This window comes from Triticum urartu, chromosome 6, assembly GCF_003073215.2.
Source record: "Triticum urartu cultivar G1812 chromosome 6, Tu2.1, whole genome shotgun sequence".
In the NCBI taxonomy this organism is placed as follows: domain Eukaryota; kingdom Viridiplantae; phylum Streptophyta; class Magnoliopsida; order Poales; family Poaceae; genus Triticum; species Triticum urartu.
In genome coordinates this window covers 437,667,915-437,692,888 of record NC_053027.1, presented here as the reverse complement: position 1 = coordinate 437,692,888, position 24,974 = coordinate 437,667,915, and positions in this window count along the sequence as shown.

The window sequence follows — 24,974 nt, the reverse complement described above, 5'->3', positions numbered from 1 at the left end:
CAAGCTTGTAGGGTATTCGGATTCCGATTGGGCGGGAGACAAAGTGGATAGGAAGTCCACTTCCGGAGGGTGCCAATTCCTTGGTTGCTCTTTGGTAAGTTGGTCTTCCAAAAAGCAAAGTTGTGTGTCTCTCTCGTCCACCGAAGCGGAGTATGTGGCGGTTGGTAGTTGTTGTGCACAACTCTTATGGATGAGGCAAACTTTAAAGGATTACGGTGTCATTTGTGACAAAGTGCCTCTTTGGTGTGACAATGAAAGTGCCATCAAGATCTCTCTCAACCCAGAGCAACACTTCAAGACGAAGCATATCGAGATCCGGTATCACTTCATCCGGGATCACATTAGGCGAGGAGAGATCGAGCTCAACTATGTCAACACTCATGATAACCTTGCAGATATTTTCACGAAGCCCTTGGATGAAGCAAGATTTCACGAGTTAAGGCATGAGCTAAATATCATTGATTCGAGCAATGTTGCTTGAACCCGTGCACACCCCACCATACTCAACGTGTTGTCTTGTTTAGATGTAGGCATGGACATAGGGGGAGTGATGTTCCCTCAATGAACTCTCCCTCCCCCCATTATGCATAAATTGATCAAGTCTTTCACATTAGCCATGTTTGATGGTACTTGTGCTTCAAAGACGAGTTTTGGTCATGGACCCAAGGATAATTCTTCGCGGTGCCATACCAATTGACTCAAACAGAGGTGGCTATGGCCACCGCCCTCTCTTTGGAGAGGTGGTGTCTCGTGGTTGTTTCGTTTGTCGTGTGCCTTTCTGCCTTTGTGGGTAGCATGGTCTTGTTGTGTCGTGTTGCCTCGGAGTGTTTGTGCAAAGACCCTGTTTTCGTGTGCTTGAAACGTGCATCTTCTTGAGCCCACGGTACTACCGCGGCTTGCCGCAGTACTACCGCTTTGAGAGGCACGGTACTACCGCTCAGGTGCGGTACTTCGGAAGTACCGCGCCGAGCGGTACTACCGCGATGGGGCATGGTACTACCATGCCGTCGAGGGAGCGTGGGGGTATGACTCGGGCAGGGGAGTTCCAACTCCCCATACCCATTCACTTGTCTCTCTCCCCACGTCTCTCTCTCTCTCTCGCTCAAGAACGGCGTCGGAGGCCCTCGCCGGATCTCCGTCTCCGGCCACTTGATGTCTACTACACAACCTTCTTCTTGTAAACGTTGTTGGGCCTCCAAGTGCAGAGGTTTGTAGGACAGTAGCAAATTTCCCTCAAGTGGATGACCTAAGGTTTATGAATCCGTAGGAGGCGTAGGATGAAGATGGTCTCTCTCAAGCTACCCTGCAACCAAATAACAAAGAGTCTCTTGTGTCCCCAACACACCCAATACAATGGTAAATTGTATAGGTGCACTAGTTCAGCGAAGAGATGATGATACAAGTGGTATATGGATAGTAGATAAAGGTATTTGTAATCTGAAATTATAAAAACAGCAAGGTAACGAATGATAAAAGTGAGCGTAAACGGCATTGCAATGATAGGAAATAAGGCCTAGGGTTCATACTTTCACTAGTGTAAGTTCTCTCAACAATACTAACATAATTGGATCATAAAACTATCCCTCAACATGCAACAAAGAGTCACTCCAAAGTCACTAATAGCGGAGAACGAATGAAGAGATTATGGTAGGGTACGAAACCACCTCAAAGTTATTCTTTCCAATCAATCCGTTGGGCTATTCCTATAAGTGTCACAAACAGCCCTAGAGTTCGTACTAGAATAACACCTTAAGATATAAATCAACCAAAACCCTAATGTCACCTAGATACTCCAATGTCACCTCAAGTATCCGTGGGCATGATTATACGATATGCATCACACAATCTCAGATTCATCTATTCAACCAACACAAAGGACCTCAAAGAGTGCCCCAAAGTTCTACCGGAGAATCACGACGAAAATGTGTGCCAACCCCTATGCATAGGTTCATGGGTGGAACCCGCAAGTTGGTCACCAAAACATACATCAAGTGAATCACGTGATATCCCATTGTCACCATAGATATTTACGGCAAGACATACATCAAGTGTTCTCAAATCTTTAAAGACTCAATCCGATAAGATAACTTCAAAGGGGAAACTCAATTCATTACAAGAGAGTCGAGGAGGGAGAAAACATCATAGGATCCAAATATAATAGCAAAGCTCGCGATACATCCAGATCGTATCATCTCAAGAACACGAGAGAGAGATCAAACACATAGCTACTGGTACATACCCTCAGCCCCGAGGGAGAACTACTCCCTCCTCGTCATGGAGAGCGTCGGGATGATGAAGATGGCCACCGGTGAGGGTTCCCCCCCTCCGGCAGGGTGCCGGAACGGGTCTAGATTGGTTTTTGGTGGCTACAGAGGCTTCTGGCGGCAGAACTCCCGATCTATGTTGCGTTCTGGAAGTTTTAGGTCATGTAGGTATATATGGGTGCAGGAGGTACGTCAGGGGAGCGACGAGGGCCCCACGAGACAGGGGGGCGCGCCCCCCACCCTCGTGGGCAGCTCCCGTATCTTCTGACATGGGGTCCAAGTCCATCAGGTGTGTTTCCTTCCAAAAATAACTTCTCCAGTTGATTTCGTTCCGTTTCGACTCCGTCTGATATTCCTTTTCTTCAAAACACTGAAATAGGCATAAAACAACAAATCTGGGCTGGGCCTCCGGTTAATAGGTTAGTCCCAAAAATAATATAAAAGTGGATAATAAAGCCCATTATTGCCTAAAACAGTAGATAATATAGCATGGAGCAATCAAAAATTATAGATATGCTGGAGACGTATCAAGCATCCCCAAGCTTAATTCTTGCTCGTCCTCGAGTAGGTAAATGATAAAAAAGATAATTTTTGATGTGGAATGCTAGTTGGCATAATTTCAATGTAATTCTTCTTACTTGTGATATGAATATTCAGATCCGAAAGATTCAAGACAAGAGTTCATATTGACATAAAAATGATAATACTTCAAGCATACTAACTAAGCAATTATGTCTTCTCAAAATAACATGGCCAAAGAAAGTTCATCCCTACAAAATCATATAGTTTAGTCATGTTTCATTTTCGTCACACAAGAATGCTCTCATCATGGACAACCCTGATGACAAGCCAAGCAATTGTTTCATACCTTAATAATTTCAAACTCATAAACTTTCACGCAATACATGAGCGTGAGCCATGGATATAGCACTATGGGTGGAATAGAATATAATGATGGGGGTTGTGTGGAGAATACAAAAAAGGAGAAAATCTCACATCAACGAGGCTAATCAATGGGCTAGGGAGATGCCCATCGATTGATGTTAATGCGAGGAGTAGGGATTGCCATGCAACGGATGCACTAGAGCTATAAATGTATGAAAGCTCAACAAAAGAAACTAAGTGGGTGTGCATCCAACTTGCTTGCTCATGAAGACCTATGGCACTTGAGGAGGCCCATTATTGGAATATACAAGCCAAGTTCTATAACGAAAAATTCCCACTAGTATATGAAAGTGATAACTCAAGAGACTCTCTATATGAAGAACACGGTGCTACTTTGAAGCACAATATATGAGACTCGCTATATCATGGTGCTACTTTGAAGCACAAGTGTGGAAAAAAGGATAGTACCATTGCCCCTTTTTTGGGCCTTCTTTTTTTTCTTTGGCCTTTTTTTTGGGACAATGCTCTATTGAATGATGATAATCACACTTCTATTTATTTACATCTCAATGATTACAACTCGATACTAGAACAAAGTATGACTCTATATGAATGCCTCCGGCGGTGTACCGGGATATGCAATGAATCAAGAGTGACAAGTATGAAAAATTATGAACGGTGGCTTTGCCACAAATACTATGTCAACTACATGATCATGCTAAGCAATATGACAATGATGAATGTGTCATGATAAACCGGATGGTGGAAAGTTGCATGGCAATATATCTTGGAATGGCTATGGAAATGCCATAATAGGTAGGTATGGTGGCTGTTTTGAGGAAGATATAAGGAGGTTTATGTGTGAAAGAGCGTATCATATCACAGGGTTTGGATGCACCGACGAAGTTTGCACCAACTCTCAATGTGAGAAAGGGCAATGCACGGTACCGAAGAGGCTAGCAATGATGGAAGGGTGAGAGTGCGTATAATCCATGGACTCAACATTAGTCATAAAGAACTCATATACTTATTGCAAAAATCTACAAGCCATCAAAAACCAAAGTACTACGCGCATGCTCCTAGGGGGATAGATTGGTAGGAAAAGACCATCGCTCGTCCCCGACCGCCACTCATAAGGAGGACAATCAAATAACACCTCATGTTTCAAATTTGTTACACAACATTTACCATACGTGCATGCTACGGGACTTGCAAACTTCAACACAAGTATTTCTCAAATTCACAACTACTCAACTAGCACGACTCTAATATTACCATCCTCGTATCTCAAAACAATCATCAAGTATCAAACTTCTCTTAGTATTCAACACACTCATAAGAGAATTTTATTATTCTTGAATACCTAGCATATTAGGATTTTAAGAAAATTACCATGCTATTTAAGACTCTCAAAATAATCTAAGTTAAGCATGAGAGTTCATCTATTTCTTCAAAATAAAACTACCACCATGCTCTAAAACATATAAGTGAAGCACTAGAGCAAATGACAAACTACTCCGAAAGATATAAGTGAAGATCAATGAGTAGTTGAATAATTATGCAACTATGTGAAGACTCTCTCTCATTTAATAATTTCAGATCTTGGTATTTTATTCAAACAGCAAGCAAAGCAAAAGAAAATGACATTCTAAGAATAGCAAACATCATGTGAAGAAGCAAAAACTTAGGATCAACCGATACTAACTGATAGTTGTTGAAGAAGAAAGGTGGGACGCCAACCGGGGCATCCTCAAGCTTAGATGCTTGAGACTTCTTGAAATATTATCTTGGGGTGCCTTGGGCATCCCCAAGCTTGAGCTTTTGTGTCTCCTTAATTCCTCTCATATCAAGGTCTCCCTAAATCTCAAAAGCTTCATCCACACAAAACTCAACAAGGACTCGTGAGATAAGTTAGTATAAACCATTGCAAAAACCTTATCATACTCTACTGTAGCAAACCATAAAATTATTATTCAACATTGCATACTAAATGCCTCTGCATATTTAATAGTCCTATCCTCAAATAGAATCATTAAAGAAGCGAACATATGCAAACAATGCAAACATAACAGCAATCTGCCTAAACAGGATAGTCTGTAAAGAATGCTGCAACATGCATACTTCCCTAGCTCCAAAAATTATGAAATAAAATTCTCACTGTAGTAAATTTATCAGAGCTTAATATGCAAAAGGTTTCAACATTTTATCACATTCTGACTTTTCTAGGGAATTATTGCAACAGTGGTAAACTTTCTGTTTTCAAACAGCAACATGTATACTTCTAACATAGGCATAGTAAAGGCTATTAATGCCACTTTTATTGAAATAAAAGATGCAACACATTGTTCTAAATGACAGCAAGAAAATCCTAACAAAATAAATTGACGCTACAAACAAAACACATATCATGTGGCGAATAAAAATATAGCTCCAAGTAAAGTTACCGATGAGCGAAGACGAAAGAGGGGATGTGTCGGTATCAAAACCGGCGGATCTTGGGTAGGGGGTCCCGAACTGTGCGTCTAGGCTGGATGGTAACAGGAGGCAAGGGACACGAAGTTTTACCTAGGTTCGGGCCCTCTTGATGGAGGTAAAACCCTACGTCCTGCTTGATTAATATTGATGATATGGGTAATACAAGAGTAGATCTACCACGAGATCGAGGAGGCTAAACCCTAGAAGCTAGCCTATAGTATGATTGTTGATGTGTATGTTGTCCTACGGACTAAAACCCTCCGGTTTATATAGACACTGGGTAGGGTTAGGGTTACATAGAGTCGGTTACAATGGTAGGAGATCTGCATATCCGTATCGCCAAGCTTGCCTTCCACGCCAAGGAAAGTCCCTCCCGGACACAGGACGAAGTCTTCAATCTTGTATCTTCATAGTCCAGGAGTCCAGCTGAAGGTATAGTCCGGCTATCCGAACACCCCCTAATCCAGGACTCCCTTAGTAGCCCCTGAACCAGGCTTCAATGACGACGAGTCTGGCGCGCATATTGTCTTCGGCATTGCAAGGTGGGTTCCTCCTCCAAGTACTTCATAGAAGGTTTTGAACACAAAGATAGTGTCTGGCTCTGCAAAATAAGTTTCCACATATTGCCATAGAGAGAATAATATTTACACAAATCTAATCTGTTGTCATATTCCGTGGTGCGACATCACACCACGGCCAAGCTTTTATTCGAACTGTTTTACTGTCCCATCTCAGCGTGTTATGCGAGGCAGTTTCCTTGGCACGTCTTGTTAAAGCAGAGATCGTGTCCCCTTATTCCAGGATTCTCATCAATACGGGTGTGGGTAACCCAACCGCTTCTAGGACTCCTAGATTATAGGCAAGTCCAAGCGGACACGGAGAGGACGCTTGATATTCACCCTCTTTATAAAGGGGACAAGGCTTTTATTTTTCCCTCCCGTGCTCAATCGAATCCTTCCCCTACCTCAAGCTCAAACGCCCGAAGTTCAGGTCAGGTGTTCCAAACCTCCAGTCATGTCCGGATCTAGCCTTCAAGGCCGATGGATGCCTTCCTCCATCACGGAGGAAGACATCAAGAAGTTGAGGGAGGCCAGATATCTGACCGCCGAGATTTTGCATTGGCTGCCTCCCCAAGGGCAGGACGTGCCCACCCCTGAACCCAATGAGAACGTCGTGTTCGTCTCCCACTTCCTCCGAGGCCTAGGCCTTGCCCTGGATCCTTTCGTCAGGGGTTGATGTTTTACTATGGGCTAGATTTTCATGATCTAGCTCCGGACTCCTTTCTTCATATCATGACATTTATGATCGTGTGTGAGGCCTTCCTCCGGGTTACCCCTCACTTTGGCCTATGGCTCAAGACCTTCAAAGTGAAGCCGAAGTTGGTTGGGGGGGAGCATGCAGCGTGTGGAGGTGCCTCAATACGCAAGATGACGGGAGCTCCATGGCCCAAAGGTTCCATCCCAGAGGTGTCTAAATTGTGGCAACAGGAGTGGTTCTACATCACGGCTCCTAGAAGTGCCAAGTGGGTGGCCCCCCCTGTTTTCCGCTCGGGCCCCCCACCACAACTGATGTCATGGATCAGCAGAGGTCTGAGCTGGGGGCCAGCCAAGAACGTGCCTATACTGCAAGGCCGCATTCGAGATCTCTTCAATGGAGATTTCAGTTTGGTTGCGGTGATACAGGTAATGCTGGTTCGTCAAGTCCAGCCTTGCAAATGCTGGCCTCTTCGTCTGTGGGAGTTCAATCCCGAGGGACCGCGTGCCATTCAAAATTTTCTCGGCCTGACGCACGAGGAGATGTACAAATCATTCTTCGGACCTCAGACGGAGTGTCCGGAAATCACCGAGGACGTGGCCCTGAGTAGCAACCGCACTGCCGAACAGGTAAGGCATCTTCCAACCAAACATACTTTCTCTACTTTGTTACAAAATTATCTCTGAGAGTTTGCTTTTTGACCAGGACTGGCTAACAAAGGCGAAGTTGATTCGGTGTTCGGCCCCCCTCCCTGAGGGTTTGGAAAATCCAATATTGGAGAAGATGCTCCAGACCGCACCTTTCCCGGAGCCCTTGAAGGAAGATACTGTGGAGGATAATGCAGGCGGACGCGGGCCCCCAACGCTGCCCATTCTAGCCGAGGGAGCGAGCGTCTCCATGAGGGAAGGCGACCAGAAGAGGAAAAGGACTGCGCCCGAGGATTCGGAAGTCGAAGCTTCCAAACGGGAGAAGAAGTCTCCCACAGAGGGTCCCACTTTGGGGGGCGTTGTTGCCGCACAAAGTCTGCGGGGGGATCAATCCTCCTGCGAGTCATAAGTGACCCGAAATACCTTTGATAATACAGATATGCCATCTTTTTCTTCTGAGAAGATAACCACCGCATATATTTTTGCAGTTCGGGCCTTAGCCCCTCTCAAATGAGCTCATCTTCGAGGGATCTTCTTCCAGAGATGATGGAGAGCGAAACGCCTCCTCCGGACTCCTCCGCTCCGGAAGCGGGCAACCTTGAAGTGTCGTTGCGGAGGGCCTCTCCGAGTCCGGTGAGGCCAGAAGATAATCCCGTTGACCCCCGAAGCTCCCAATGTCCGGCTCCCGAAGGGAGCAGACAAAAGAGTCTGGCACCGTCTAGTGTGCGATCGGATGTTCTAAGGGAGTTGGTGGGGCGAGCGGCCATCTTAGATGAACACCGTGTGCTGATGAATACGGTGATGGAGAGAATATCGTCCGCCGAAAGCGGATTGCATGAAGCTTTTATGAGTCTACTGGCAGGCTTTGAGGTACGTAAAATAATGTATGATAGTCCTGCACATGCTAGGTGTGCCCTGTGTAGATAGTAGCCCCTGAGACTCTGGTTGTCGTCGGAAACGATGACGAACAGAGGATCATATTCCCAGGTAATAACCATACTGCATCTATGTGCAGGTGATGGAAGCTCCGGTGGCTAGCCGGACTAGCGAGTTTGCCCATTTAGAACGGCACTTGGATGCGGCAGACACCGACATCGAGCTTGTTAACAGAAGGCTTGACGAGGCACAGGGTAAGTGTCAATATCTGGTAAACGCCACATAGGAAGAGCAGCATGATGCCAGTATCTTAAATATGTTGTGACTGCAGATGGAGCTGCCACTGTTGAAGCCTTGCGGGAAGAACTTGCCCGAGCCAAGGAACAAGCGAGGTTAGGTAATGCGGCTGCTGTGAAGGCGGCCGAAGAGTTGCAAGACGAGAAGGTCGTGCATGGCGAGACCCGAGACAAGATGGCCAAGATGGCTGTGGAATTAAAAGCCGCCGCCGACTGTTGCCAGGTTCTCGAAAAGGAAAACCAAACGAAGGCATCGGACCTTGAGAAGGCTGCTGCGACAAAAAAGGATCTCCGCTCTGCCATGAGGGCAAAGGAGGAGCTGCGGGAAGCCGGGGATATTGTAGCTGGGAAATCCTTTATGTTGCGGAGGAAATTCGGAGATCCACGGTATGCCCCTGTGGATCGGCTATGGAGTTCGGAGGATGTGTATATGGATTTGGCGGCGAGCGCTGCCGATGCGGCCAAGTACTTCCAGGGTCAGACAGACCGTGGAGTTGACCAGCTGTTTTGGAGATAATTCCATTCTCCCGAGCGTCCACTTTCATTGACTGACCAATTAGCCGAATGGGCCGAACTAAACAGGTTGTCCAGACTCTCTATGAGGTCTGTTGTGGATCAGCTGTGGCCGGGAAGGTCAAAACCGAATAGCTATTTCAGCTTGGTGCAGTAGTTCCTTGACGTGGTGCCGCGCATTAATGCGATGAAGAGGTCGGCGTGCATAGAGGGCGCACGGATGGCCTTTGCCCGTGTTAAGGCATACTGGGCGGAGATGGATGCTACCAATGTTGCAGTGCGGGATTCGGCTATAGGTCGAAAGGTTGCTAAGCACTATTTTGAAGAAGTTCTTGAGGGTGCCCGTTTGATAGAGACCCAGTGCTCAAAAAATATTATGTTTGAGTGATATGTAATCTCATTGTAAGCGAAATGCTTTTATAAATTTTTATAAGGCTATTTTTATACTTTTGCCTGAAAGTAATATGATGCCTCCTGGGCGGCCGTTTATGTATACATGTGTATAACCTGAAAGATTGCAGTCGTTGGCTTCAGCCCCCACGCATATAATGCGGAGGTGCTCGCAAAAACACGTGTTCACACTTAACCCAACGTCTTGGTCCTATTAAGGAGGTGATAGCGGAGCGAGCGAGGAAACCGGACTATAATGCTTTAGCACTTTCACTTAGCCATAGGAGTTTGACAGTGGGGCTACTAGATAGCCCCTGGTGGCTCCGCACTCTCCCGGTTCCGGGGTGCGTACATGCCTGGCCGGAAAACGGCCCTTCGTTAAGGCAAAGGAATTCTAACATTCCCACAGGTCATCGAGTGGTTGACCAATCTCACGCTATATCATGACAGTCAGTTTTTGGCTTTCCCTACTGAGGTGCTCATCCGGATGAACCAGGGCACAATCGCAGTAGTTCTCCTGGTGCTAACTTAGCCGGTAAAGTGGAACATAAGGCACCAAAACACAAGAGCCGGGCAAACCCAACATTTGACCAAAGACAATGATTCGGAGCTGATGTATATAGGGCCAAACTCGCGACGCCGAACACTCCCTAAGGTATTCGGTCTTTGTGGTATAAACCGGGCCTAAATAGTGGCCTTTGTAAGAAGCCCCTTGTGTCCAGGTACGTGCATTGTTCTGGCGTGGCCACATGCCAAGACGTCAGCATCCTTCTCAACGGTGGATATGTATCAACAAGAGACAGTAAAAAAGGTTTACGCAGGGTCTTAATCTAAAAAGAATCCTTGGAGCGGGTCCCTGCTGCACGTCTGCGCCTGTGTCTCCGTTGTGCCGTATCCTGGACAGGTGTAGCACGATGATCGTCTGTAAAAGAGAGGAAGTTAAGTGAAAAGGTTGTCGTGCAAAAAGATAGTTTTTAAAAAAACCATGTGTAATTCAAGATGATAAGAAATTGCCACTTTTCTGCGCGTGTTGAGCCCCTCGTATTGACAAATAGGGGTGTGACCACTTATTTCCGTATAAATAGCGGCGCCGGACTTGATTAGTTGTATCTGAAGTCTTGACGACCTATGGGATGCTTTCGTTTGTCCGAGCGCCTTTAGTGTGCGGCGGCCAAGGCAGCCTCACTCTCTTCGGCGCACAGAGATCGCTTGATATTTCCGTGCACTGTAATGATGCCACGTGGACCAGGCATCTTGAGTGTGAGGGAGGCGTAGTGTGGTATTGCATTAAAGCAAGCGAAAGCATCGCGTCCGAGCAGTGCTTGATAGCCACTTTGAAACGACGCGATGTGGAAAGTTAAATGCTCACGACGGAAGTTATCGGGGGAGCCGAATATAACTTGTAGTAAGAGGGAGCCCATACAACGAGCCCCTGGGCCTGGCGTTACTCCTTTAAAGGTAGTATTGCTATGGCGAATTTGTGTTGGGTCTAACCCCATCCTGCGGATTGTATCCTGATATACTAGGTTTAGGCTACTGCCGCCGTCCATCAAGACCCTTGTGAAGTGATATCCGCCAATTACTGGGTCTAATACCAGGGCAACCCATCCTGCGTGTCGGATACTTGCTGAGTAATCGCGATGGTCGAAAGTGATCGGTTGAGATGGCCAGTGGCAGGACTTCGTAGTGATAGGCACTTGGGTATACTTTCCTGGGAGTGCCGTATTGTTTTTTCCCTTGATTATCTGTAACACGTTTACTGTTTTGACTTCTGGTGGAAATTTCTTTTGTTCTGCCGTGTCTTGCTTGGGAGGCTCGTCCTCGTCTTCACTTGGTGTATCCTCCCCCTTATGTACGGCATTGAGCTTGCCGGACTGCTTGAAGACCCAACATTCTCTGTGGGTATGATTAGCAGGTTTACTAGGGGTACTATGGATCTGACATACTTGGTCCAGAATTTTGTTGAGGTTGGACAGTTCGTCCCTGGTGCCTTTAGGTGGCTTTTGACCTGGCCGAGAGCTTCTGAATCCGGCATTGACTGCCGTGCCCTTCGTGTTGTCTTCTTTATTCCGGCGTTTGTTATTGCTGTTGCGCCATGATTTCCCGTTTCCATCTCTAACTTCAGATGTACTGGGGTCGCTGGTGCTGCATCTGGCTAGCCAGCTGTCCTCCCCCGCGCAAAAGCGGGTCATGAGGTTTGTTAATGCGGCCATCGTTCTCGGCTTATTTTGACCGAGGTGTCTGGCGAGCCATTCGTCACGGACACTATGCTTGAAAGCTGCTAAGGCTTCAGCGTCTGGACAGTCGACAATCTGGTTCTTTTTAGTAAGAAACCTGTTCCAAAGCTTTCGGGCTGACTCTCTGGGCTGTTAAGTTATATGACTCAAATCGTCCGCATCCGGAGGTCGGACATAAGTCCCTTGAAAATTTGCCCGAAAGGTGTCTTCGAGCTCTTCCCAACTTCCGATGGAGCTTTCGGGGAGTCCTTTGAGCCAGTGATGAGCTGGCCCTTTGAGCTTGAGGGGTAGGTACTTGATGGCGTGGAGATCATCTCCTCGAGCCATATGGATATGAAGGATGTAGTCCTCAATCCAGACCCCAGGGTCTGTTGTTCCGTCGTATGCCTCTATGTTTACGGGCTTGAATCCTTCTGGAAATTCATGGTCCAGCACCTCCTCGGTGAAACATAGGGGGTGTGTGGCACCCCTGTAGCTGGGTGTACTGCGTTGTTCGGATGTTTGTTGTATTCCATTGTATGCTGGGGCGCGCTTGCGTGGTCCATAGATGGATCTTGGTACACCGTCCTTTGGGTGTGAGCCCTCGCATTGGTTGCGTGTTGTGTGGTGAGCGGCGTTGTATGCCACTCTGTATTGGTAGAGGGGTCGTCTATCCGACCAGGTGGCTGCTTCGATATTTGGTTGTGGGGGTTCTGAGGCCTCCTCATCGAATTCGGGTAGCAGCTTCCGCTTCGGGTAGCTCTTGGAGGGGCGATTGTCGCTGTACCTTGCTGCAGTGCTGAGTATTTTACTCCATCTGAATTGGAGTGTGTCTTGCGCGGCCTTGAGCCTTTGCTTCTGCTTTTTCAGGCTCCTCGCGGTGGCAACAAGCCTTTTACGGGCAGACTACTGCTCCGGGTGTCTGTCCGGCGTTATGTCGTCCGGACCATTATCCTTGATAGGATTTATTTGTTCGGTTTGATTATCCGGATTGCCGTTGTCCGGCAGCGGTTCGCCCTGCTCCAGCGCTGGGTCTGTGTGGTCGCTATTTCTGTCCAGTCGGGATTTGGGGCGGCGCTTGCATCGCTGCTTTGACTGCTTTTCGAGGGAACAAGCCTTCGGTGCATCTTTCCGCTCCTCGTCGTCATCTTTTGGTGCGTCCACCATGTATACGTCATATGACGAGGTGGCGTTCTAGGGCCCAATGGGCGCTGGTTCCTCATCGTCTCCTTCATCGGCGTCCATACTGTTGAAGTCTTCGGAGTCGAAGTCGAGCATGTCGGTTAAGTCGTCGACAGTGGCTATAAAGTGGGTGGTGGGTGGGCTTTGAATTTCTTCATTGTCCGTACCCCACCCTTGCTGACCATAGTCCGGCCAGGGCTCTCCTGATAAAGAGAGAGACTTTAGTGACTTCAGGATATCGCCGAGAGGCGAGTGCTGAAAGATGTCCGTGGCAGTGAACTCCATGATCGGCGCCCAATCGGATTCGATCGGCAGGGGCGCGGAGGGTTTGGAGTCCGGAGAAGAATCCGGCTCCCTGGAGTCACGAGTCTCGCAGAGTACGGGGCTGGTGTTCAGCTCAATCGCCGTTAGGGTGGCAGCCCCCGAGGTGGAGTCCAACCGCCCATCCTCGATCGGCGCAGTCGGCTCCGAATTAGTGGTCAGAGCTGATGCGGGTGCGGCCTCCAGGGCACTGTTCGGCGGCAGAGCTAAATCATGCTCGTCGTGACAGAGCGGCGCGCTCCGCAATGGCTCGAATCCGTCGAAGATCAAGTCTCCGCGGATGTCAGCCATGTAGTTTAAACTTCCAAATCTGACCTGACGGCCGGGGCGTAGCTTTTGATCTGCTCCAGACGGCCAAGCGAATTGGCCCGCAGTGCAAAGCCGCCGAAGGCGAAGATCTGTCCGCGGAGGAAGGTCTCACCCTGGACTGCATCGCTATTGATGATCATAGGAGCCATCGAGCCTGACGGCGACGACATAGAGGAACTCTCAATGAAAGCACTAATGTCGGTATCAAAACCGGCGGATCTCGGGTAGGGGGTCCCGAACTGTGCGTCTAGGCTAGATGGTAACATGAGGCAAGGGACACGAAGTTTTACCCAGGTTCGGGCCCTCTTGATGGAGGTAAAACCCTACGTCCTGCTTGATTAATATTGATGATATGGGTAGTACAAGAGTAGATCTACCACGAGATCGAGGAGGCTAAACCCTAGAAGCTAGCCTATGGTATGATTGTTGATGTGTATGTTGTCCTACGGACTAAAACCCTCCGGTTTATATAGACACCGGGTAGGGTTAGGGTTACATAGAGTGGGTTACAATGGTAGGAGATCTGCATATCCGTATCGCCAAGCTTGCCTTCCACGCCAAGGAAAGGCCCTCCCAGACAAGGGACGAAGTCTTCAATCTTGTATCTTCATAGTCCAGGAGTCCGGCTGAAGGTATAGTCCGGCTATCCGAACACCCCCTAATCCAGGACTCCCTCAGGATGCCTTCCGGGGCATCCCCAAACTTAGACTCTTGGCTATCCTTGAATATTACCTTGGGGTGCCTTGGGAATCCCCAAGCTTACGCTCTTGCCACTCCTTATTCCATAGTCCATCGAATCCTTACCCAAAACTTGAAAACTTCACAACACAAAACTTAACAGAAAACTCGTAAGCTCCGTTAGTATAAGAAAATAAATCACCACTTCAAGTTACTGTAATGAACTCATTCTTTATTTATATTGGTGTTAAACCTACTGTATTCCAACTTCTCTATGGTTTTATAAACTCTTTTACTAGCCATAGATTCATCAAAATAAGCAAACAACACATGAAAAACAGAATCTGTCAAAAACAGAACAGTCTGTAGTAATCTGGATCAAACGTATACTTCTGGAACTCATAAAATTCTCAAATAAATTTCTGGACCTGAGGAATTTATCTATTAATCATCTTCAAAAAGAATTAACTAAATAGCACTCTCCAAATAAAAATGGCAGCAATTCTCGTGAGCGCTAAAGTTTCTGTTTTTTACAGCATGATCAACAAGACTTTCCCAAAGTCTTCCCAAAGGTTCTACTTGGCACAAACACTAATTAAAAGCATAATACCACATCTAAACAGAGGCTAGATGAATTATTTATTACTAAACAGGAGCAAAAAGTAAGGAACAAAAAAAAATTGGGTAGCCTCCCAACAAGCGCTATCGTTTAACGCCCCTAGCTAGGCATGATGATTTCAACGATGCTCACATAAAAGATAAGAATTGTAACATAAAGAGAGCATCTTGAAGAATATGACTAGCACATTTAAGTCTAACCCACTTCCTATGCATGGAGATTTTGTGAGCAAACAACTTGTGGGAACAATAATCAACTAGTATAGGAAGGTAAAACAAGCATAACTTCAAAACTTTAAGCACATAGAGAGGAAACTTGATATTATTGCAATTCCTACAAGCATATGTTCCTCCCTCATAGTAATTTTCAGTAGCATCATGAATGAATTCAACAATATAACCAACACCTAAAGCATTCTTTTCATGATCTACAAGCATAGAAATTTTATTACTCTCCACATAAGCAAAATTCTTCTCATGAATAATAGTGGGAGCAAACTCAACAAAATAACTATCATGTGATTAAAAATTAAGATCAAGATGACAAGTTTCATGGTTATCATTATTATTTAAAGCATACGTGTCATCACAATAATCATCATAGATAGGAGGCATGCTTTCATCATAATAAATTTGCTCATCAAAGCTTGGGGGACAAAAAATATCATCTTCATCAAACATAGCTTCCCCAAGCTTGTGGCTTTGCATATCATTAGCATCATGGATATTCAAGGAATTCATACTAACAACATTGCAATCATGCTCATCATTCAAATATTTAGTGCCAAACATTTTATAGATTTCTTCTTCTAGCACTTGAGCACAATTATCCTTTCCATCATAGTCACGGAAGATATTAAAAAGATGAAGCGTATGAGACAAACTCAATTCCATTTTTTTGTAGTTTTCTTTTATAAACTAAACTAGTGATAAAACAAGAAACTAAAAGACTCTATTGCAAGATCTGAAGATATACCTTCAAGCACTCACCTCCCCGGCAACGGCGCCAGAAAAGAGCTTGATGTCTACTACACAACCTTCTTCTTGTAGACGTTGTTGGGCCTCCAAGTGCAGAGGTTTGTAGGACAGTAGCAAATTTCCCTCAAGTGGATGACCTAAGGTTTATCAATCCGTAGGAGGTGTAGGATGAAGATGGTCTCTCTCAAGCAACCCTGCAACCAAATAACGAAGAGTCTCTTGTGTCCCCAACACACTCAATACAATGGTAAATTGTATAGGTGCACTAGTTCGGCGAAGAGATGGTGATACAAGTGGTATATGGATAGTAGATAAAGGTATTTGTAATCTGAAATTATAAAAACAACAAGGTAATGAATGATAAAAGTGAGCATAAACGGTATTGCAATGATAGGAAATAAGGCCTAGGGTTCATACTTTCACTAGTGTAAGTCCTCTCAACAATACTAACATAGTTGGATCATAAAACTATCCCTCAACATGCAACAAAGAGTCACTCCAAAGTCACTAATAGCGGAGAACCAACGAAGAGATTATGGTAGGGTACGAAACCACCTCAAAGTTATTCTTTCCAATCAATCTGTTGGGCTATTCCTATAAGTGTCACAAACAGCCCTAGAGTTCGTACTAGAATAACACCTTAAGATACAAATCAACCAAAACCCTAATGTCACCTAGATACTCCAATGTCACCTCAAGTATCCGTGGGCATGGTTATACGATATGCATCACACAATCTCAGATTCATCTATTCAACCAACACAAAGGACCTCAAAGAGTGCCCCAAAGTTCTACCGGAGAATCACGACGAAAACGTGTGCCAACCCCTATGCATAGGTTCATGGGCGGAACCCGCAAGTTGGTCACCAAAACATACATCAAGTGAATCACGTGATATCCCATTGTCACCACAGATATCTACGGCAAGACATACATCAAGTGTTCTCAAATCTTTAAAGACTCAATCCGATAAGATAACTTCAAAGGGGAAACTCAATTCATTACAAGAGAGTCGAGGGGGGAGAAAACATCATAGGATCCAAATATAATAGCAAAGCTCGCGATACATCAAGATCGTATCATCTCAAGAACACGAGAGAGAGAGAGAGAGAAATCAAACACATAGCTACTGGTACATACCCTCAGCCCCGAGGGAAAACTACTCCCTCCTCGTCATGGAGAGCGCCGGGATGATGAAGATGGCCACCGGTGAGGGTTCCCCCCCTCCGGCAGTGTGCCAGAACGGGTCTAGATTGGTTTTTGGTGGCTACAGAGGCTTCTGGCGGCTGAACTCCCGATCTATGTTGCGTTCTGGAAGTTTTAGGTCACGTACGTATATATGGGTGCAGGTGGTACGTCAGGGGAGCGACGAGGGCCCCACGAGACAGGGGGGCGCGCCCTAGGGGGGTGGGCGCGCCCCCCACCCTCGTGGGCAGCTCCCGTATCTTCTGACGTGGGGTCCAAGTCCATCAGGTGTGTTTCCTTCCAAAAATAACTTCTCCAGTTGATTTCGTTCCGTTTCGACTCCGTCTGATATTCCTTTTCTTCAAAACACTGAAATAGGCATAAAACAGCAAATCTGGGCTGGGCCTCCGGTTAATAGGTTAGTCCCAAAAATAATATAAAAGTGGATAATAAAGCCCATTATTGCCTAAAACAGTAGATAATATAGCATGGAGCAATCAAAAATTGTAGATACGTTGGAGACGTATCACCACTCTCCTCGGATTCCGACCGGTGGGATTGTTCCCCACCACTTCCTCTTGCCATGGACCAAGGTTTTTCTCCAAATCCCTCTTTTTCTTGGTTGTTCTCTTGCTTCTAGGTTTTTGGGGAGAAACTTGTTGTTCTTAAGATTTTAGGCCAAATCTATGCAAGAGTAGGATGTAGGAGAGTCGTGCTGCGTAGGAATCATACTTGATATGTTGTCTTGTGGTAGCTTTGTCCAACCGTGGTACCGCGGTTTCGCGGGCTTTTCTTAGATTTGAACTTGTTCAGATCTGACGCGGTGCGGTACTACCGTGTTTGATGTGTGGTACTACTTCTCGTGCGGTACTACCGCCCGTCAGGTGCGGTACTACCGTGCTAGCTTGTGCGGTACTACCGCTCATCAGACGCGGTACTACCGCGCTAGCTGAGGCGCTAAGCTCGTACTACCGCTCCTAGACCAGGTACTACCGTGACCTTACACGGTACTACCGCGTCTAAGAGCAGTACTACTATCTTAGTTTCGCAGCACTTGGCAGTACTACCGTAGGGGTCAAATCTCTCTCTAGGCAATTATCATGTGTGCTTTCTACATGTTTCTTTTGCTTTGTTGTGGTCTTTGCATTGACCCCTCTTGGTTGTCGTGGGTGTTTTGCGTTTTGTGTCTCAGGTGGTGGCTCTCGCCGTTCCAATCCCAGTCGTGACACTGGCTCCAAGCGTCTACGCAACCCCCAAGATGAAGCCCCAGAGAGCTCCAATGCCCCCAAGCGCAATGTCAAGACCACTGCCAGCAAGCAAAAGGAACCTGCTAAGGGCATGGACGAGATTTCAGTCTCTGAGTATGTCGAGCGCTGGAGGATCAATCCCTATGTGAATCCTCGGGCTATGCTTAGAGGCACCGAGTTGTTCTGGACCAAGCAACATGCTCTCATCTATCTGGATGTGATCAAGAGCAAGCAGAATACCTTCATGGATGTCAAGTGGATAGACATGCATCACATGCGGAAGGACAAGTTTCGTGACTATTTTGGAGAGGCTCTGGACTTGGTGGAGCAGTTTGCTATTGAGCTGGTGATCTCCTTTCACCTTGACTATGACCCTGAGCTTATCTGTTAGTTCTTTTCCTCAGTGTACTTTCATCCCGGGGATGAGCGGAGGATGACCTGGATGACCAACGGCCATCAGCTGTCTGCTACATGGAAAGAGTTCATGGATCTGCTTCACATTCCTGATGACGGGCTTCACACCCCCGTTGGTGTTCACCCCCACGCCAACTCTGAGTCTGCCAACAAGAACCTGCTTCAGCCTTTCCTTGTTGAGAAGGTGCTCCCCAATGGCAAGTCAACTTGGGTGTTGAACTCCTTTCTGGATATCATGCATCGCATCTTCCGCAACACTCTGTTCCCACGCATTGGTGACAAGGACAAGGTCCATGCCTATCTAGTGGACATGTTGCTCCTGTGTGCAGAGGCACGCTCATCTCAGACTCAGCCACTTGATGTCTCACACATCATGTGGTGTGAGCTTCGATTTGCGGTCTTCACTCGCAAGGTACCTATCTATGGATTGTACCTATTTCTGCTGCTCTCCACCACTTGGGAGAAGATGTACCCTGGTGATGAGTTCCTGGCTCCAGACTGGATTCGCCATGAGTCCATCAGCCTCCGAGTCAAGCCCAACTGGGCCAACACCACTACCCGTGCTGAGGCCTCTTCTGCTAGGAGGGCTGCTGGTGAGGAGGAGGCTGCTGCTGAGAATGTTGCTGAGGACCGTGCTGCTAGGTCCACCACACCTTCCTCTGAGCCGTCGTGGGCCAAGAAGTTAAAGGACAAGATGAAGACTCTCTTCTGCATGCAGGCAAAGGGACAGTACAGGGCTCATGTGGCTGACAAGGAGAGTCGCTGCCGTGACAAGAAGGTTATGAGGCTCTTTGGAGAGGATGTGTCTGGCGGGTCTGAGGACGTCATCACACCTGAGGCTGCCTGGATGTCGAAGCAGAGATACAAGTGGACCAGTTCAGAGGATGACATCGAGGAGACCGTCCCCGCCGCTGAGTCTGACGAGGAGCACGAGGAGCAGTGGGACGACTTCTTTGCCTGAGCCACCCCGTGTGTGTAGGTGTCATCTCTGCCTTTTTGGCGTCTCGATGCCAAAGGGGGAGAGAGTGTAGGGATTTGCGTTGTGTCGTGCTTGGTGTGCTTGTTTGCTTTGTCGTTTGGACCTCGTTTGCTTTGTCGTTTGGACCTCGTTTGTGCCTCATTTGCTCTGGTTTGGTTTGTGTCTTCGAGACTTGTCCTTCATATGGTGTAAGACATATGTACTCTATCTATCTTAGTTAACTTATGTTTGTGCTATCTTGTCTAGTGATAGATATGCCTTGTCTCTATAATATAGGGGGAGCTTTGATCCTAGTATGTGTGCCGTGCAGTCCAAAGCACTCATCTAGGTGGCACACATCTAGGGGGAGCCCGTCTATATTCTAGAGAGGAGGGGTTTGCGGTTACTTAATATTATTTCCCTTGTGCAAATCCCGTATTGTCATCAATCCACCAAAAAGGGGGAGATTGTAAGGGCATATTTATCCCTAAGGTGTTTTGGTGATTTATGACAACGTGGTTGCGGACTAATCGTGTGCCTTGAGTATCCCAGACATTTCGTCGCTAGGCACAAGACGGTTGGGTGCCCCTCGAAGACTGCTGAAGACGGCGTCTTTTCTACGTTTCTTTTTGGTGGATTTGAGTCATAGGAAAGCCGTACTATTAAGAGGGGGTCCGCATTGGAAAGGTTTGGGTGGAATCATCACGTACACGTCTCCTTCTTGTCCCCTCCTTTTCCCTTGGAGCTTCCTCCGTTTTCTTGCCTCCCTAGTTCTGGCTGCTGTGTTTGGTCGCGGTAGTACTGCTCCCAGGAAAGCGGTAGTACCGTAGGCATCAGCGGTAGTACCGTGCGGTGGCGCGGTAGTACCGTAGGTGCCCACGGTAGTACCGCTCCCCTGGAGCCGCACTACCGCTGCCCACCAGGCTAGTACCGCCCCTTCACGGTAGTAGGGGCGGATGTAATTTTTTACATCCGCACCTACCGCGGTAGTACCACTTTCGCTCTGCGGTAGTACCGCGCTATGCAGTCAGGCAGTAGTACCGCCCCTCGGCTGTACTACTATGTCGGGTTTTTGCTACTTCCGTTTCTTTGCGGAAGTAGGCACAGTTGTTCCCTCCCCCTGGCTAGGGGATTTCTGTCTTGCGGTAGTACCACGCTTGCGGAAGTACCGCCCTTAGTTCATGCGCATCAGTTTTGTCCTTACTGTCGCTGGGGTTGCGGCAGTACCGCGGGCTAGTACGGTAGTACCGCATAGCCGTACGGTAGTACCGCTTGGTAGCAAGCAGTAGTACCACGCTGCCCTGCGGTAGTACCGCTGGCCAGGCGCGGTAGTACCACTGTCCGCGGGCTGGTTGGTGGGTAACGGTTGGATCTTTGTCCTACACTATATAAGGGGTCCCCTTCTTCCCCGTTGACTTATCTCTTCCAACCCCAAGCTCCATTATTGCTCTAAGCTCCATTTTCACCCGATCTCACTCCCTAGCCAATCAAACTTGTTGATTTGTTTGGGAGTGGTTAAGAAGGCCTCGATCCACACTTCCACCAAGAGAAATTTGATTCCCCTCACTAATCCCTTGCGGATCTTGTTACTCTTGGGTGTTTGAGCATCCTAGACGGTTGAGGTCACCGCGAAGCCATAGTCCATTGTGGTGAAGCTTCATGGTGTCGTTGGGAGCCTCCAATTGAGTTGTGGAGATTGCCCCAACCTTGTTTGTAAAGGTTCGGTCGCCGCCTCCAAGGGCACCAATAGTGGAATCACGAGCTCTCGCATTGTGTGAGGGCGTGAGGAGAATACGGTGGCCCTAGTGGCTTCTTGGGGGGCATTGTGCCTCCACACCACTCCAATGGGGACGTACTTCCTCTCAAAGGGAAGGAACTTCGGCAACACATCCTCGTCTCCACCGTCTCCACTCTTGGTTATCTCGTGCCTTTACTTGTGCAAGCTTATTTGTTTCATATTATTTGCTTGCTTGTGTTCCTATCCTTGTTGCATCATATAGGTTGCTCGCCTAGTTGCATATCTAGACAACCAACTTTGATGCAAAGTTTAAATTGTTAAAGAAAAGCTAAAAATTCTTAGTTGCCTATTCACCCTCCCTCTAGTCAACCATATCGATCCTTTCAACCTCTACAAATCCCTACTTTCCTCTGCGAAGGGTCTGTCTTTTAATTTATGCAATTTTTATTTTGAAATTTGAGTCTCCATCTTCTCTCATAAAAGCACCAACTAGGAGGCAATATGTCACAGCCCTAGAGTACCTGAGTGAAATAGTTGCATCTGCACTCATGCATCATGTCTAAAATTTCTGAAAGTTGAATTGAGGTTTGTTGAAACCCTCAGAAACCAGTTCAAAATTAATCAACATTAAAATGTCTTCAAAGAAATCCAAGAAAATGTTCCTCTTAGTCTCCGAAAATATTGGCAAGAAGTAAAATTCAAACCAATGTTTTTGGTATCTCAGAAACATTTATTTTGGGCCTTTGAATTAATTCAATAACTATTTGTATTGGATATATATTCTTTATATAATTAATATATGTCCAATAATTCTGGAACATTTTATGTGGTTTAGGATATTTTAGTTCTAGTCACATAATTATTTTTAGGATTCTATAAAATGGTTTGGTGTTAAAACTAAACCCAAAACAATGGCAGAAAAATAGAAAACTGAAACAATTTAGAAAACAGAGAAGAGAGAGAGCTTACCTGGGCCAACTCACCTGTGCAGCCACCTGTCGGCCCAAGTGGCCGGCCCAGCCCACCAGGGGCTCCTCCCTGTTGTCTTCCCCTTCCAGGAGGACGAGCGCGTGGCCGGCGCGCGCGAGCACGCGTCCGGCCACCTCCTGCTTGCTCGTCGCTGCTGGAGACTACCCCGAGCGCCACGACACCCCCTGGACCCCCTCAATCTTTCCCCTCACTCCCTGGTTCTCTCTCCCTCTTTGGTTCTCTCCTCGCAGCCGCCTGAGAACGCCGTCGTCGCGCCGACGAGCACCACCGCGGCCACCGGGCACCCCTCACCCTTCCGCCGAGTTCAGAAGAACCGCCAGAACCTCCTCGTCCTCCCAATCGAGCTACTAGACGCCAGGAGGCCCTGCTTCATCGTCATCGCGGTCGTCTTCAACCTCGGGCACCCGAGCCCCTCACCGTCGATTCGCTGCACTCCGGTCGCCCTCGAGCCCACTGACCCTCCAAACGGACTCACGGTGAGCCCCCGAGTCATCTCCCCCTTTTCCCCTGGTCGTTTTTGACCTCTAGGCCATAGCCCCATCTTCGCCGAGAACTCCACGCCGCCGGCGATGTCGCCGCCGTGGCCACAGCCACCGTAGCTCGTGTCTGAGCACACCATCATGCTCAGCACGATCCCATGAGCCCGCAGACAACCGCAGCGCCCCCTCCCGTACTCGGTAGCGCTATCCCGAGGATGCCCGAGCTGCTGCCGCCGCTGAACCTCGTCGCCGGCCACTTTCCGACCACCCCAGCTCCTACCACCACCCCCAATGGATGCGCCTCACTCCCAGGAACCCGTAGGTGCAACCCACGGATCGAATGGTGCCCTGTAGAGCATTTCCGAGCCGCCCCGCTGTCTCTGTCGTCGCCGGCGGCTAAACGCCGGCGACCCCTGACCCGTTGACCGGCATGGGTTGACCCCACTGCCCGGTTTGAGCTCCCCCTCTCTCTCACTGACTTACGGGCCCCGCCCGACTAATTACTCTAGTTAGCGCTAATTAGCTAGTTAGGTTAGTTACTACAGTCGCTGACCAGTGGGCCCAGGCTAGTTAGTTAGGGCTAACTAACTTAGTTAGTTGACTGGGTCACTGACCAGTGGGTCCCACTGGTCAGGTTTGACCTGGTCGACGCCTTTGACCTGCTGACATCGCCTTGACGTCATGCTGACGCAGTAATACATTTTCTGGATTTAGTTTAAATTATAATAATTCAGAAAATGCCCAAAACTTCTAAAAATCATAGAAAATCAACCGTAACTCCAAATGAAATAAATTATATATGAAAAATTATCAGAAAAATTCAAGGAATCTGTTTATGGCATTTTCATGCATGTTTGAACAATGTTTTCCTCTGTTTTGGACAAAACAAATAAATGGCATTTAACTAATCATATATGGAGTTTGAATTTTAATCTTGTATTCAAACCAACTTCATTTAATTGTGTTGCTAGTTGCATTAGCTCAATCAACAACATATTACCATGTCATTATCATGCATCATGTTGTGCATTGCATTGATTGTGTTCCTTCTCTATTGCCGGTGATTGTCCCCTCTCGGTAGACGCTGCTCCGACGCTGTGATCGTTGACACTGATGAAAACTCAATGTTATCTTCAGAAGTGCCAGGCAAGCAAAACACCCTTGTTCATTCCGATACAATCCCACTCTCTCGCTCCTGCTCTCTTTTACTGCATTAGGATAACAACGATTCAACTGTTACTTGCTGCGGTAGTTGAGCCCTTGTCCTCTGCATGACCTATCATTGCCACAGTAAATAGATAAAACCCACTAGCATGAGTAGGAGTTGTTTGAGCCCTGATGTGCCTACTCATTCATGCTTGTTTGTCATGCCTACTACTGCTTAGAGTTGAGTCAGGTCTGATTCATCGGGGGTGAATTGGAACAGTGATGAACATGTCCTACTGTGTGTGAGCTAAGTGTGTGAACACGATTTGGTAAAGGTAGCGGTGAGAGGCCATGTAGGAGTACATGGTGGGTTGTCTCATTGCAGCCGTCCTCAGGAACTGAGTTCTGTGTCTGTGATCCATGAACAGCTACTACCACTCATTGGGATCCTTAATTGACCCTCTCGGCTTCTTAATCACCCTAGTACTCTGTCCAGGAGTTGCAACTAGTTTCTGGTGTTTGTAGGTTATGTGTTGGTGGTCGTGCGTAGCGCTGACCCTAGGGGTGGGCTATGTTGCGGTAGATACACCGTGGCACGGTGTACCGGGCGCCCGTTTGGTGTCTCGGGAACCCTGTTCACATCGTTCGGGGCCGTATGTGGAAACCTCGGCCGGACTCCCTACGGATGGAACCTGGATAGGCGATAAACCTGGACTAGAGACTTGAGTGTTTAGGTAGGCCGTGGCCGACACCCTCGTTGGGCTTCCGCTTGAAGGTTGCCGAGTACATGTCGTGTAAACGGCGGTAAGTGGTGAGAGCGTGTGTGAAGAAGTACACCCCTGCAGGGTTAACATCATCTATTCGAATAGCCGTGTCCGCGGTAATGGACTTCTGGGTTGCCTATAACAGTTCATA